This window comes from Choloepus didactylus, assembly GCF_015220235.1.
Source record: "Choloepus didactylus isolate mChoDid1 chromosome 25 unlocalized genomic scaffold, mChoDid1.pri SUPER_25_unloc2, whole genome shotgun sequence".
Taxonomy (NCBI): Eukaryota; Metazoa; Chordata; class Mammalia; order Pilosa; family Megalonychidae; genus Choloepus; species Choloepus didactylus.
Window position 1 is genome coordinate 5,887,609 of NW_023637607.1, and position 16,766 is coordinate 5,904,374.

General features: G+C 39.2%; 1 pseudogene; it reads left to right on the top strand.

Annotated features, from left to right (window-relative positions):
• The first annotated feature begins 9,425 nt into the window (after positions 1-9,425).
• LOC119525556 lies at positions 9,426-10,362 on the top strand (annotated as a pseudogene).
• Positions 10,363-16,766: the final 6,404 nt, after the last annotated feature.

The following is a 16,766-nucleotide window of genomic DNA, read 5'->3' on the forward strand; positions in this document are numbered from 1 at the left end:
AACTAGACTTGACTAGATGTATGTACCTTAGAGAGAGACAAGAAATGGAATGTTGTAGAAAATAAGAATGTTTTGTTGGTGACAGGTATCGTAAAAGACTGTTCAGGAAAAATTAAAATTAAACTGTTTATGAATCCTTAAATCAACACAAACATTATGGAAACATTATTACATAAATGTAACAACCACATTCATGACAGTTGTTGTCTTAGAGGGACTGAATTGCAAGTAAAAAGGATAATGCAGACATAGGAAGAAAAATCAGTGCCATTGACAATAGTTTAAATCTCTATAACATACAAAGTAAATATTTTAAATATTGGCATTTTTATATAGTTCTTGGGTATAAATGATAATAATAATAGGTAAAGCTAGTTGAGCTTTTAATAAGTTCCTGACATTTTTCTAGGAAAATAGTTCTTAATTCTATAGATAATTAGGATCACCAATGGCTTCCTATGCAGAGCTTCTGATTTTTTTTGTCCTAGACAGTAGCCTGGGTTTTTGTATATTTTAGCAGACCATGTGTATTTATAAAGATCAACCAGGGTACAGAACCACTGCACTAAATACTCTCTCTCTATTTTTATATTTAAATTCTTTCAAAACCACTCTAATATAGATTTTTTTTTCAGCTCATCCTTTAATTTTTTTATCTTCATTTTATTGAGATATATTCACATACCACGCAGTCATACAAAACAAATCGTACTTTTGATTGTTTACAGTACCATTACATAGTTGTACATTCATCACCTAAATCAATCCCTGACACCTTCATTAGCACACACACAAAAATAACAAGAATAATAATTAGAGTGAAAAAGAGCAATTGAAGTAAAAAAGAACACTGGGTACCTTTGACTGTTTGTTTCCTTCCCCTATTTTTCTACTCATCCATCCATAAACTAGACAAAGTGGAGTGTGGTCCTTATGGCTTTCCCAATCCCACTTTCACCCCTCATAAGCTACATTTTTATACAACTGTCTTCAAGATTCATGGGTTCTGGGTTGTAGTTTGATAGTTTCAGGTATCCACCACCAGCTACCCCAATTCTTTAGAACCTAAAAAGGGTTATCTAAAGTGTGCGTAAGAGTGCCCACCAGAGTGACCTCTCGGCTCGTTTTGGAATCTCTCTGCCACTGAAGCTTATTTCATTTCTTTCACATCCCCCTTTTGGTCAAGAAGATGTTCTCCGTCCCACGATGCCAGGTCTACATTCCTCCCCGGGAGTCATATTCCACGTTGCCGGGGAGATTCACTCCCCTGGGTGTCTGATCCCACGTAGGGGGGAGGGCAGTGATTTCACCTTTCAAGTTGGCTTAGCCAGAGAGAGAGGGCCACATCTGAGCAACAAAGAGGCATTCAGGAGGAGACTCTTAGGCACAAATACAGGGAGGCCTAGCCTCTCCTTTGCAGCAACCATCTTCCCAAGGGTAAAACTTATGGTAGAGGGCTCAACCCATCAAACCACCAGTCCCCTATGTCTGTGGTGATGTTAGCAACCATGGAGGTGGGGTAGGCTAATACCCCTGCATTCTCCACAGGCTCCTCAAGGGGGCACGGCATCTTTTTTTTTCCTTGTTTTTCTTTTTTTTTTTTTAACTTTCCCTTCTTTTTTAAATCAACTGTATGAAAAAAAAGTTAAAAAGAAAACAAACATACAATAAAAGAACATTTCAAAGAGACCATAACAAGGGAGTAAGAAAAAGACAACTAACCTAAGATAACTGCTTAACTTCCAACATGTTCCTACTTTACCCCAAGAAAGTTACATAATATAGCAACATTTCTGTGAACTTGTTCCTACTATATCCATCAGAAATTAACAGACCATAGTCATTCCTGGGCATCCCCAGAACGTTAAATAGCTTACCTGTTCTTCTTGGATTAATGTTCTCCCTTCCTTAATTGCTCTCTATTGCTAGTTCCCCTACATTCTACATTATAAACCATTTGTTTTACATTTTTCAAAGTTCACATTAGTGGTAGCATATAATATTTCTCTTTTTGTGCCTGGCTTATTTCGCTCAGCATTATGTCTTCAAGGTTCATCCATGTTGTCATATGTTTCACGAGATCGTTCCTTCTTACTGCCGCATAGTATTCCATCGTGTGTATATACCACATTTTATTTATCCACTCATCTGTTGAAGGACAGTTGGGTTGCTTCCATCTCTTGGCAATTGTGAATAATGCTGCTATGAACATTGGCGTGCAGATATCTGTTCGTGTCACTGCTTTCCGATCTTCCGGGTATATACCGAGAAGTGCAATCGCTGGATCGAATGGTAACTCTATATCTAGTTTTCTAAGGAACTGCCAGACTGACTTCCAGAGTGGCTGAACCATTATACAGTCCCACCAACAATGAATAAGAGTTCCAATTTCTCCACATCCCCTCCAGCATTTGTAGTTTCCTGTTTGTTTAATGGCAGCCATTCTAACCGGTGTTAGATGGTATCTCATTGTGTTCTTAATTTGCATCTCTCTAATAGCTAGCGAAGCTGAACATTTTTTCATGTGTTTCTTGGCCATTTGTATTTCCTCTTCAGAGAACTGTCTTTTCATATCTTTTGCCCATTTTATAATTGGGCCGTCTGTACTATTGTCATTGAGTTGTAGGATTTCTTTATATATGCAAGATATCAGTCTTTTGTCAGATACATGGTTTCCAAAAATTTTTTCCCATTGAGTTGGCTGCCTCTTTACCTTTTTGAGAAATTCCTTTGAGGTGCAGAAACTTCTAAGCTTGAGGAGTTCCCATTTATCTATTTTCTCTTTTGTTGCTTGTGCTTTGGGTGTAAAGTCTAGGAAGTGGCCGCCTAATACAAGGTCTTGAAGATGTTTTCCTACATTATCTTCCAGGAGTTTTATGGTACTTTCTTTTATATTGAGATCTTTGGTCCATTTTGAGTTAATTTTTGTGTAGGGGGTGAGGTAGGGTTCCTCTTTCATTCTTTTGGATATGGATATCCAACTCTCCCAGCCCCATTTGTTGAAAAGACCATTATGACTCAGTTCAGTGACTTTGGGGGCCTTATCAAAGATCAGTCGGCCATAGATCTGAGGGTCTATCTCCGAATTCTCAATTCAATTCCATTGATCTATATGACTATCTTTGTGCCAGTACCATGCTGTTTTGGCAACTGTGGCTTTATAATAAGCTTCAAAGTCAGGGAGTGTAAGTCCTCCCACTTCATTTTTCTTTTTTAGAGTGTCTTTAGCAATTCGAGGCATCTTCCCTTTCCAAAGAAATTTGATAACTAGCTTTTCCAAGTCTGCAAAGTAGGTTGTTGGAATTTTGATTGGGATTGCATTGAATCTGTAGATGAGTTTGGGTAGAATTGACATCTTAATGACATTTAGCCTTCCTATCCATGAACATGGAATATTTTTCCATCTTTTAAGGTCCCCTTCTATTTCTTTTAGTAGAGTTATGTAGTTTTCTTTGTATAGGTCTTTTACATCTTTGGTTAAGTTTATTCCTAGGTACTTGATTTTTTTAGTTGCTATTGAAAACGGTGTCTTTTTCTTGAGCGTCTCTTCAGTTTGTTCATTTCTAGCATATAGAAACATTACTGACTTATGTGCATTAATCTTGTATCCTTCTACTTTGCTAAGTTTGTTTATTAGCTCTAGTAGCTGTATCGTCGATTTCTCAGGGTTTTCTAGATATAAGATCATATCATCTGCAAACAATGACAGTTTTACTTCTTCTTTTCCAATTTGGATGCCTTTTATTTCTTTGTCTTGCCGGATTGCCCTGGCTAGCACTTCCAGCACAATGTTGAATAACAGTGGTGACAGCGGGCATCCTTGTCTTGTTCCTGATCTTAGAGGGAAGGCTTTCAGTCTCTCACCATTGAGTACTATGCTGGCTGTGGGTTTTCCATATATGCTCTTTATCATGTTGAGGAAGTTTCCTTCAATTCCTACCTTTTGAAGTGTTTTTATCACAAACGGATGTTGGATTTTGTCAAATGCTTTTTCAGCATCTGTTGAGATGATCAATTGATTTTTCCCTTTTGACTTGTTAATGTGTTGTAATACATTGATTGATTTCTTTATGTTGAACCATCCTTGCATCCCTGGAATGAACCCCACTTGGTCATGGTGTATGATTTTTTTAATGTGTCTTTGGATTCGATTTGCAAGTATTTTGTTGAGGATTTTTGCATCTATATTCATTATGGAGATTGGCCGGTAGTTTTCCTTTTTTTGTAGCATCTTTGCCTGGTTTTGGTATTAGATTGATGTTAGCTTCATAAAATGAGTTAGGTAGTGTTGCATTTTCTTCAATGTTTTGAAAGAGTTTGAGTAAGATTCGTGTCAGTTCTTTCTGGAAAGTTTGGTAGAATTCCCCTGTGAAGCCATCTGGCCCTGGGCATTTATTTGTGGGAAGATTTTTGATGACTGATTGGATCTCTTTGCTTGTGATGGGTTGGTTGAGGTCTTCTATTTCTTCTCTGGTCAGTCTAGGTTGTTCATATGTTTCCAGGAAATTGTCCATTTCTTCTACATTATCCAGTTTGTTGCCATACAGTTGTTCATAATATCCTCTTATAATTTTTTTAATTTCTTCAGGATCTGCAGTTATGTCACCTTTTTCATTCATTATTTTGTTTATATGGGTCTTCTCTCTTTTTGATTTTGTCAGTCTAGCTAGGGGCTTGTCAATCTTGTTGATCTTCTCAAAGAACCAACTTTTGGTGATATTTATCCTCTCTATTGTTTTTTTGTTCTCTATGTCATTTATTTCTGCTTTAATCCTTGTTATTTCTTTTCTTCTACTTGGTTTAGGATTGGTTTGCTGTTCATTTTCTAGCTTCTTCAGTTGATCCATTAGTTCTTTGATTTTGGCTCTTTCTTCCTTTTTAATATATGCGTTTAGTGCTATAAATTTCCCCCTTAGCACTGCTTTTGCTGCATCCCATAGGTTTTGGTATGTTGTGTTCTCATTTTCATTCGTCTCTATATATTTAGCAATTTCTCTTGCTATTTCTTCTTTAACCCACTGATTGTTTAGGAGTGTGTTGTTTAACCTCCAGGTATTTGTGAATTTTCTAAGTCTCTGATGGTTATTGACTTTAATTGTATTCCATTGTGGTCAGAGAATGTGCTTTGAATAATTTCAATCTTTTTAAATTTATTGAGGCTTGTTTTATGTCCCAGCATATGATCTATTCTGGAGAAAGTTCCGTGAGCACTAGAAAAGTATGTGTATCCTGGTGATTTGGGATGTAATGTCCTGTAGATGTCTGTTAAATCTAATTCATTTATCAGATTGTTTAGGTTTTCAATTTCCTTATTGGTCTTCTGTCTGGTTGATCTATCTATAGGAGAGAGTGATGTGTTGAAGTCTCCCACAATTATTGTGGAAACATCAATTGCTTCCTTTAGTTTTGCCAGTGTTTCTCTCATGTATTTTGTGGCACCTTGATTGGGTGCATAGAAATTTACGATTGTTATTTCTTCTTGCTGAATTGCTCCTTTTATTAGTATGTAGTGGCCTTCTTTGTCTCTCAAAGCATCCCTGCATTTGAAGTCTATTTTATGTGAGATTAATATTGCTATACCTGCTTTCTTTTGGCTGTAGCTTTCATGAAATATTTTTTTCCATCCTTTCACTTTCAGTTTCTTTGTGTCCCTGTGTCTAAGATGAGTCTCTTGTATGCAACATATTGATGGTTCATTTTTTTTAATCCATTCTGCGAATCTATAACTTTTAATTGGGGAGTTTAATCCATTTACATTCAACGTTATAACCATGAAGGTATTTCTTGAATCAGCATCTTATCCTTTGGTTTATGTTTGTCATATTTTTCCCCTCTGTCTATTAATATCCTTTATTGTACCCATACCGAATCTCTTTAGTACTGAACCTTTCTCCAAGTCTCTCTGTCCTTTCTTTGTTTCTCTGTCTGTAGGGCTTCCTTTAGTATCTCCAGTAGGGCAGGTCTCTTGTTAGCAAATTCTCTCAGCATTTGTTTGTCTGTGAAATATTTAAGCTCTCCCTCAAATTTGAAGGAGAGCTTTGCTGGATAAAGTGTTCTTGGCTGGAAATTTTTTTCACTCAGAATTTTTAATATATCATGCCACTGCCTTCTTCCCTCCATGGTGGCTGCTGAGTAGTCACTACTTAGTATTATGCTGTTTCCTTTGTATGTGGTGAATTTCTTTTCTCTTGCTGCTTTCAGAACTTGCTCCTTCTCTTCTGTGTTTGACAGTGTGATCAGTATATGTCTCGGAGTGGGTTTATTTGGATTTATTCTATTTGGAGTTCGCTGAGCATTTATGATTTGTGCATTTATGTTGTTTAGAAGATTTGGGAAGTTTTCCCCAACAATTTCTTTGAATACTCTTCCTAGACCTTTACCCTTTTCTTCCCCTTCTGGGACACCAATGAGTCTTATATTTGGACGTTTCATATTATCTATCATATCCCTGAGGTCCATTTCGATTTTTTCAATTTTTTTCCCCATTCTTTCTTTTATGCTTTCATTTTCCATTCTGTCGTGTTCCAGGTCACTGATTCGTTGTTCTACTTCCTCTAGTCTTGTACTATGAGTGTCCAGAATCTTTTTAATTTGGTCAACAGTTTCTTTAATTTCCATAAGATCATCCATTTTTTTATTTAGTCTTGCAATGTCTTCTTTATGCTCTTCTAGGGTCTTCTTGATTTCCTTTGTATCCCATACTATGGTCTCATTGTTCATCTTTAGTTCTTTGAGTAGCTGCTCTAGGTGCTGTGTCTCTTCTGGTCTTTTGATTTGGGTGCTTGGGCTTGGGTTATCCATATCGTCTGGTTTTTTCATATGCTTTATAATTTTCTGTTGTTTTTGGCCTCGTGGCATTTGCTGAACTTGATAGGGTTCTTTTAGGATTTGTAGAGCAATTGAAGTCCTTATCTCTAATTTATCAGATCTACAGCTTCATGGAGTACACTTTCTCTAACTAACCAGCAGGTGGTGTCCACGAGCCACCTGTTCTCCACAAGCCAGTTCTCCCCTGCTTAGCCTTTTTGATGAGTGGGGGAGTGAGTCTTGTGGGGTCCAATTGGTGTATCAAGCTTGCGTGTGTAGTTGGTGTTGCCTGCCCTGTATATGGGGCGTGTTTCTGGGCAGTCAGGGAGGGAGGGTGGCTCTAACAATCAAATCTCCCTGGTGATCCTAGAGTTTTAAAACTGCTGCAATAGTCTAATCCTTCAGTTCAGTCCTGCCACAGTTTGTCTCTGCCACTGACCCACAAGTCCTTGGTATTGGCGTATGGCTCCTGAGACTTGCAAGTGGGCCCCTCTTCCAGGCTGTGCACCCCGGGCCCTCTGTTGAGGGATGACTGTGCTATGTCACAGGTGAGTGCCGTCCCCCCAGGGCAGTTCTGGGCTGCTGGGCTGTGTAGGGAGTCTCCCAGTCTGCTGAAATGATGGCTGAATGGGGCTTTGTTAATTCACACTGCTCCACCTTCCCAACTCTGGGACAATCAGCTGAGGTTGCAGGGAAGGCTAATGTCCACGTCCAGTTTTGTGGTGTGTGTGCCTGTTATTTGAAGCACTTCCGTCACACTGGGTTGTCTGGGGCAGCTCTGGGCTATGGGGCTGGCGATGGGCAGGAGTGTTTCCTGTCCACCAGGATGATGGCTGTGAGCGGACACCCCCGTTTTCTTGGGAAGTTGTGGTGTTTAGTGAATTTTCTCAGCCACTGGATTATTGCCTTTTGTCTCAGAGCTCTCTTAGTTCTGCTCTTGACTTGACCTGCCCAAATTGCAAGTCTTTGAAGCTTTCTGTATTGGGCTTCTTAGAGTAATTGTTTTAGGAAAAGAAAAAAGGATTAAAAAAAAAAAGAAAAAAAAAAAGGGCCCTCCTCAGAGATCTAATGGGTTATTGAAATGCTAAGAGACAAAGCAACCAGGGCCATTGAGGAAAGGTCCACAGGGCAGAGAGATCAGCTTTTCTTCGGGATTTGCATGTGCGCCTCAGGGTCTGAGCTCTGCCCTTCCCCTTTCTATGTTCACCAGAACTCCAAAAATCCTCTGCTTTTATTTTGGAGTTTTTCGTGTTGTTTTTTTTTCTATGCCTGTCTCCTCTCTGCTGGGCTGGCTGCTCTCAGATTTTCTGGTGTCTGGTCTCAGTCTATCTATGGTTGGAGTTTGGATCAGTAGAATGAGTTTCCAGTAAGGGCTGCCACTGCAGTTCTCCCTTCTCCTTCCTGGAGCTGACAGCCCCTACTCCCACGGGACTGAGCCTGGCAGGGAGGGGCGCGGGTCCCCTGGCCGCAAAAACTTACAGATTTCGCTGATCTCAGCAGTTCCACGTTTTCATGAGTGTTGTATGAAGTATGCCCAAAGTCAGATTGCTCTGTGGTGTCCAGTCCACGCAGTTCCTGGCTTTCTACCTACTTTCCTGGAGGAGTAACTAAAACATACAGCTCACCAGTCTGCCATCTTGCCCCGCCTCTCTAATATAGATTTAACTCTTATATATAAACATCATCTGCTAAACACACTTGTCTTAATCATAGAATCAAGTTTTCTGATTCCAGCTTTTTATGATAATTTTGAAGCCACAGGACTTACCACCCCACAAAATGTGGTACAGATGTCAACACTAATTACACACACACACACACACACACACACACACACACACACACACACACGGAGCAAGAATATCTGGAAAGGCTGTTACTCACTCAAAGTGGCTGTTTGGGTAGAGCAGGCTAGATGTTAAAAAGTGGTCTGAAAATGGCTTCAGGGAGCAAGACACATGGCGAGATTGATGTTTCTACTATGGTTAGTGGGTGAGACAGTGTTCAGAGTCCTCATGCTAGGAATTGACTTGCTTGGTTGAAATCTCTGGTTAATGCCAAAGGACAGAGCCATAACCATATATGGGGTGGAAGCAACGTGGATTGTGAGCCTTAACTGGTGCCAGGAGTCAAACAACTAAAAAATGTCATCAGACTTTTACATAGTTATATAAGGTATTAATAAATTGTCTAAATCAGGAGGATTTATTCCACTGCATTTTGTTAAAGGACATTTGACTGCACGCTTATGTCCTTTAATTAGAACATTTTCTTAAAGCAGAAGAATATTTCTTATCCCTTATGTTTCTTCAGTGGAGGAAACACACATTTAACTGCATTCATGGCTGTTTTTTCAGCTCTGTGTCCTTGCTCCAAGTATCTCTATAGTGAGTGTACAGAATAACAGGTGAAATGCAAATAAACTAATGAAAAACATTCTAAAAAGAATGGGCAGATAACAACCGAAAAGAATTGCTAAGGCACCAGGGTGCATGTTCCTTGAGGGTGAATACTTTTATATGAATTACTTGTATCTGAAATACAGATGCAGTGATGGGTGTCTATATTCTATTTGCCTATAACAAACCTATTTTCTTTTCCAAATATCAATCTGCTTCATGGAATCACAGAATCTAACTAGTGTCTCCGAATTCCACCCATTATGGCTCTCAGCTGATCCAAAACTACAACCCCTCCTATTTGGGCTTTTTTTGACCATGTATCTGGTCACTGTCCTGGGGAACCTACTCATCATGCTGACCATCAGCTCTGACTCCCACCTCCACACTCCAATGTACTTCTTCCTCTTCAACCTGTCCTTGGCTGACATCGGTTTCACATCTACCACAGTCCCAAAGATGCTTATGGATATTCACACTCACCGAGGAGTCATTTCCTATACAGGCTGCCTGATTCAGATGTCCTTGTTTATTCTTTTTGGTTGTTTTGACAGTCTGATTCTGACTGTGATGGCTTCTGACAGGTTTGTGGCAATCTGTTACCCCTCCACTATCCAGCTATCATGAATCCCCGGCTGTGTGGCTGCTGGTTCTGCTGTCTTTTGTCTTCAGCCTTTTGGACTCCCAGCTACACTGCTTAATGGTGTCACAGCTAATATTCTGTTCAGGTGTAGAAGTCCCTCATTTCTTCTGTGATCCTTCTCAACTTCTTAAACTTGCCTGTTATGACCCCTTCTCCAGTAACATATTAGTATATTTTATTGTTGCCATCTTTGGTGGAATACCTGTCTCACTGATCATTTTCTCTTATACACAAATTGTTTCCACAATTCTGAAAATTCCATCTTCAGGTGGGAAGTATAAAGCCTTTTCCACCTGTGGCTCTCACCTGGCAGTTGTTTGCCTATTTCATGGGACAGGGATGGGAGTGTATCTGAGTTTAGATTACTCACATTCACCCAGGAAGGTTATGATGGCCTCAGTCATGTATATGCTGGTCACCCCCATGCTGAACCCCTTCATCTACAGCCTGAGGAACAGGGACATCAAGAGGACCCTGGGGTGGATTCTCAGGAGAACACCCTATTCTCAATAACTGTGCTTTAGTTTTTGGTTTTGGGATTAAGAAAGACTTAAAAACCAAATATCTGGAAATTAAATTATGCCCCTTTGGTCCCAGATTTTTCAAATTTTCATGTCTCTCATGTTTTATTTTCTCAAGTCTCATATCTGAGCATTGTTCCTTTGTCAGGTCTTTTGGGGTTGCAGGACCACAGCTATGGGTAGGACATATGTTTTTTCACTTTCAAGTCCTTTGTTTCTTCATTTTTAATCCTACTTAGTTTAACTGACATTCATCAATTTAGGATTAATCAGATAATATATGTACATGTTAAGTATCCATTAAATATAAATATCAGTGTGTTCATCCTCTCTAAGGCTCACCATTTCATTAAATTGTTTGAATTTACAGCATAATTTAATCTGGATGCCTGGCAATCCTTCATAATTTAATACTTTAGAACAAGAAAAATAGAAAGACAGGGGCTGAATTCCATTTATTTTGTATGTAAAATCTAGCACCTGAGGGAAGAGATCTATGCCATATATACTCACAAAATGATGGGAACATTAACCATTATCTTACAAGAAAATATGAAGATACATTGCCATCCTTACATCCAGCATTTTCATTCCTCCTTGTACCACTTGATGTTCTATACAAAAATCTAAGAATTCCTGTGAGTAGAAATACACATTTTGTTTGCTGGTATTATTAGGTTAATTCAGAGGGATGTATTATACACCTTCTAATAATATGTGTTCAAAGGGTGTATTTTACACTTTCTAATAATATGTGAAAGAATAATGGATATAGTATACTAGGTGTGTTTTGATAAGTTCTATGAATAATGCTGGGATAAGAAATTGTGGGTAGTTTTGTTATGTTTTTGGTATTGCTCCATATTCTGGTGGGTATAAACCAGTTATAAAAAGATAACTTTAAGATGTTACTTCAGTTAAGATGTGGTCAAACTGAATATGTTTGGGTTTCAATATGGATTATTGGAATAATTTATAAGCAGAGAGAAAGTTGGATAGAGATAAAAGCAATGGGGAGCAGCCAGAAACTGGGTGATAACAGAACTCAGAGGAGAAATGACAAGGCATTTCCAAGTTAATTGCCATTTGATAGAAAAGCCAAGGAAAACCAAAGTTTGCCAGCCAGCAAGAAGACCAAACCATGAGGAAGCAAGCATACTAGCCTTCTGAGCCAATAAATTCCTGGTATAAATTCAACCCAGTGTATGAAACTTATAGCAGCTGGAAAAATAAAACACTGTTTAAACCCAACAATCTTTGGTTTCCATATGACTTTCATCTGCACTAGTCACTGGTAACAAATCAGAATGTGATGCCTTGTACTAACTATAACATCAGCATTGTAAAATGTCTCAATATACAACATTCCCCCTTTAATTCATCTGTACACCCAAAACATTAGTGAGTTTCATAAAATTTAAAACAGAAAAATTAAAGTGATGAAGAGAAAAGGAAATCCAATCTTGCCTTGAGACACAATTTAGGATATAATGTAATTCCATGACTAACTTTCTTGAGATAAGATACACTACAACTCCTTTCACATAATTGAAAAAAAAGGTTAAGACTTTGGGGGATTTCATTCATCAATAAACCTGTTATCCCAATAATGATTTGTATCTTAATTCCAAATTATGAATACTTTTAAGTGCTAAATCTCTAGGAATAAAAAATATATGACTGAGATATTGATTCTCTGTTCCCTTTACCAGAGCTGAGGAGTGTTTTCCTTTTCACATGCTTTAATACCAGATGAGAAAATGGAAACAAAACCATTGATTCTTTCCCTTGAGATTTGGTTATTTCATCCGTGAATTTGGTGAATACAACAATGGTTTAGACATATACATTTTGGATTGTAGAATTCCTGTGAGTACCTATTAGTTTTAAAGCCTAATTTGGAAATCTAATATTTGGAAATATCATTCTCTCCAGAAGATGGGATTTTATGTGGAACAATTATGAGATACTTCTACAAGAATTTTCAGGCATGTTTCTAAGCTGATAGCTTAACTATAAAAATGTGTATTTGTTCTTCTATTTTTCAATTGGGTAAATACATATATATATATATATATATATATATATATATATATATATGTTGAATATGCATTGATTGTTGAAACTCATACAAGTACCCTTTATGCACATATATTATAGAAATTCTCAGTTGTGTGAATGGAGAGAGGCTCCAGAATTTTCACAGAATTGTTGTAACAACAAATTGACAACAAAAATGAAGTTCATCCCCCAGCATTATTATGCATCTGTTAAACAAGAATTTAATCAGGTAAATGTGCTTTACAGAGAGTTAAAATTCACATCATTTTTGTAAACGACATTGTTTTGAGATGGTATTAGTAATGTGCTACTACTTATGTAAGTTTTCAAGAATACTCTTTTTGTGTTCATGAATCAATACTAAAATGATAGAAACATTGTCTGATACACTTACAGAATCTACAGGATGGTGGCAGAGATGACAAACATGTCAGCATAGGACAGATTGGAGAAGAAGAAGTAAATGAGTGTTTGGAAGTTGGAGACAGTGATGGAGGCCAGGATACTGAACAGGTTCCCAAGATGGTGACCAGATACATGGACAGGAACAGCCCAAAGAGGATGAGTTGTAATTCTGGTTCCCCTGAAAATCCAAGAAGGCAATCTGAAGTTCATGTATAATTTCCTGATTCATGTCATTGATATCACCACAAAGACAGCAAGGGAAAAATAACTGCTAATTTCCATGCATCAGGCATTACTGACCTAGTGGAGATGCCATACATGACATTTGGTGAACAAGAAATTAATTTCTTTATTTTGATCATGGATGTGGTCCTCCTTAAGGTATCTCTTGTACCATTTGTATTAGAAATTATGTTCCTATCCTAATTCTTTTCCCCAAGCAGTCATGTATTCTAGTTTTTATGAGGTACCCATTCATACTTTGGAGGATTATATATTAAATTCAGACTATGTGCCAGACAGTGTCTAGGCAATGAGTTTAGAATGCTGAAAATCAATTTCCTAAGAGCAGATTATAAAAAAGTATATAAGCAAAATAATAACAATCATATAACTTGTGATATGGTGACAAGAGCTAAAAGGAAATGAAAGTAGATAAAATAGGAGAAAGTGGGTGTTCAGGCAAGCTCAGCCAGACAGCTGATATTTGAGCAGAAGTCTCAAGTCTACATGGTGGGAGCCACAGAATTATCAGGAGAAGAATGTGCCTGATGGAGGGAACAGATATTGTGGAGGTATTGATGAAGGGGCTTGTTTAAGATGTTCAAGGGCGACGAGGAATGCAGTAGGTTTGTGGGTCATAGCAGGTAAGTTTGAGAATTCGTGTCTATTCCAGTGAGAACAAATCTCAGCTCCCTCCCTGATGGAAGTGATCCAATGTAATCAGCCTGCCACCAGGCAGCAGGCTGATCACCTCAGGGAATGGTGTTGTATCAGAGACTAAGTGTGGATCTCTGTTGCTGGAAGGTTGGGCACTCAGCAGTGGCTGTGGCCAGGTTGGCCTTGGTGAGTGGAAGCCCATATTGCTGAGCCCATGCTTAGCTTCTTTCCCTTCCACCATGACCACTTCTTTCATGATCCTATTGGGCCATGACAGGAGAGGCTAGGGAAAGAGGCTGACTTGTATCCACTGAATGGGTCATTTTATCCACTTGATTATTAAAATCTTCCTCTGCTGAAGTCACCCTCTGGTAAGCATTCACATGGGACAGAATTATCTTCATGTTTTCTGCCAACATACCTCTTCCCCAGACTTCTTTGTCAACAGTCTTTCAAAAATGTTCCTTCCAAGTCCCTGATTGTCCAGCCAAACCATTAGCAGCAGCTCATGAATCAGTATACAGTGCATCTCTGGCCAGTTCTCCTTCCAAGCAAAATGAACAAGCAGGTGCACTGCTTGAAGTTTCATCCACTGGGAGGATTTCCTCTCACCACTGTCCCTCAGAGACAACCCCAAAATGGGCTGCAGTGCTGCAGCTGTCTACTTTCAGGTGATACCTGCATATCATTCAGAACCACCTGTAAACCAGGCCCAAGTTTTCTCTTCTTTAGTCAACTGATTGCAAGGAACATCCAAAGAGACAATAGCTGTGGGCTGGGAAAGAGAAAGTAATGTATCAGTAGTGGGGGCCATGGGAATTTGGACCATTTCCTCATGTAACTTGTGCCTTCAGGACCTGCTCAAGCCCTATCTCATATATACTTTTTCCATTTTATGATGGAGTGCTGCTGTGCATGCCAAACTTTATGGCTTGGTGGGTTGGAAAACACCCAGATCATGATAGGAAACTCAGGTCTTATGATAAGTTGATTACCCATGGTTAAGCATTCTGTCTCTACTAACACCCAATAGAAGGCAAAAAGTAGTTTCTCAAAAGGAGAGTAGTTATCTGCAGAGGATGATAAGACTTTACTCCAAAATTGTAAGGGCCTGTGTTGTGATTCTCCTATAGGAGCCTTCCAAGGGCTCCAAGCAGCATGTCCATTTGCTACTGATACTTCCAGTATTATTGGATCAGCTAGATCATATGTTCCAAGTGGCAGAGCAGCTTGCACAGCAGCCTGGACCTGTTGCAAAGCCACTTCCTGTTCCAGTCCCCACTGAAAACTAGAAGCTTTTCTGGTCACTCTGTAAATGGGCCAGACTAGCACATCCAAATGAAGAATATGTTGTCTTCAAAATCCAAAGAGGCCAACTAGGCATTGTGCCTTATTTTGTTCATAGGAGGGGCCAGATGGAACATCTTATCCTGTACCTTGGGAGGGATATCTTAACATGCCCCACACCACTGGACACCCCAAAAATTTTACTGAGATGGAAGGCCCCTGTATTTTTTTGAATTTCTCTCTCATTGTCTGCTATGCAAATGCCTTACCATTAAATCTAGAGTAGTTGCTACTTCTTGCTCACTAGGTTTAATCAACATGATATCATCAATATAATGGACCAGTGTGATGACTTGTGGGAGGAAGTATCAATCAAGGTCACTGAGGACAATTATGACATAGGGCTGGGGAGTTGATATACCCCTGAGATGGGACATTGAAGGCATTCTGTGGGCCTTGCCTGCTGAATATAAAGTGTTTCTGGTGGTCCTTACTAACAGCAATTAAGAAAAAAGCATTTGTCAGATCAATAGCTGCATACCAGGTACTAGGGGAAGTGTTGACTTGCTCAAGCAATGATACCACATCTGGAACAGAAACTGCAACTGGAGTCACCAACTGGTTGAGCTTATGGTAATCCACTGTCATCTTACAAGGTCCATCTCTTTTCTGCACAGACCAAATGGGAGAGTTGAATGAGGATGTGGTGAGAAACCCACCCCTGCATCCTTCAGGACCTTAAGAGGGGCATTAATCTCTGCATTCCCTCCAGAATTCTGGTACTGTTTCTGGTTCACTATTTTGCTAAGGAGGGGCAGTTCTAATGACTCTTATTTGGCCTTTCCTACCATAAAAGCCCTCAACCCACAAGTCAGGGAACCAATGCGGGAAATTCTGCAAGTTTTTGAGTAAGTCTGTTCCAGTTATGCATCTGGAACTAGGGAAATAACCACAGAGTGTTCCAGGGACCAACTGGATTCACTGTTTGATGGATCCTAGCTAAAACTGCATCAATCACCTGACCTCCATAAGCCCCTACTCTGGTGTACCAGAGTGACATTTTGGGTCCCCTGGAATTAATGTCACTTCTGAACCCATATCTTAAAATCCCTGAAATATCTGATCATTTCATTTTCCCCAGTGCACAGTTACCCTGGTAAAAGATGGTAGGTCCCCTTGTGAAAGGCTGGGAGGAAGATTAACAATATAAATTTTTGCAACGTAAAAGTGTCCTTCCCCAAGGGTAACCAGCATTCCCCTCATTCAAGGGGCTCTGGGTCTGTAAATTGTTTCAAGTCTGAGAATTGATTAAGGGGCTATGACTCTCTGTTCTTGTAAGGCTTTTGTTCACTTGACCTAGAATTCTTCTGTTTATACTGACCAAACAAGAATTTAGTAGACTCCCATCTATTTTGCTTCTTTGTACTCCATGTTCTGCTAGCCAATACAGTAAGTCTCTGAAAATCAGATCATTTTGACTGCTGCTTTGAGCCTGCTTTTGCTTGTGGTAGCCATGCCAACCTTGTCTTTGGTGATTAACTGCTGGCACATGGCTTCTGTCACTTCTGAACCCATATCTAATAATCCCTGAAATATCTGATCATTTCCTTTTCCCCAGTGCAGTTACCTGGGATCCCAGCTCAGTGCAGCAGTTCCCACAGTAATATCTGATCTACAGAGATGGGGAGCTATAGAGCTCTTCAGCAATGATGTAGCTAATTTCACAAATTTATTCCTCACAGTCCTTGTAAAAGGCATGTCCTC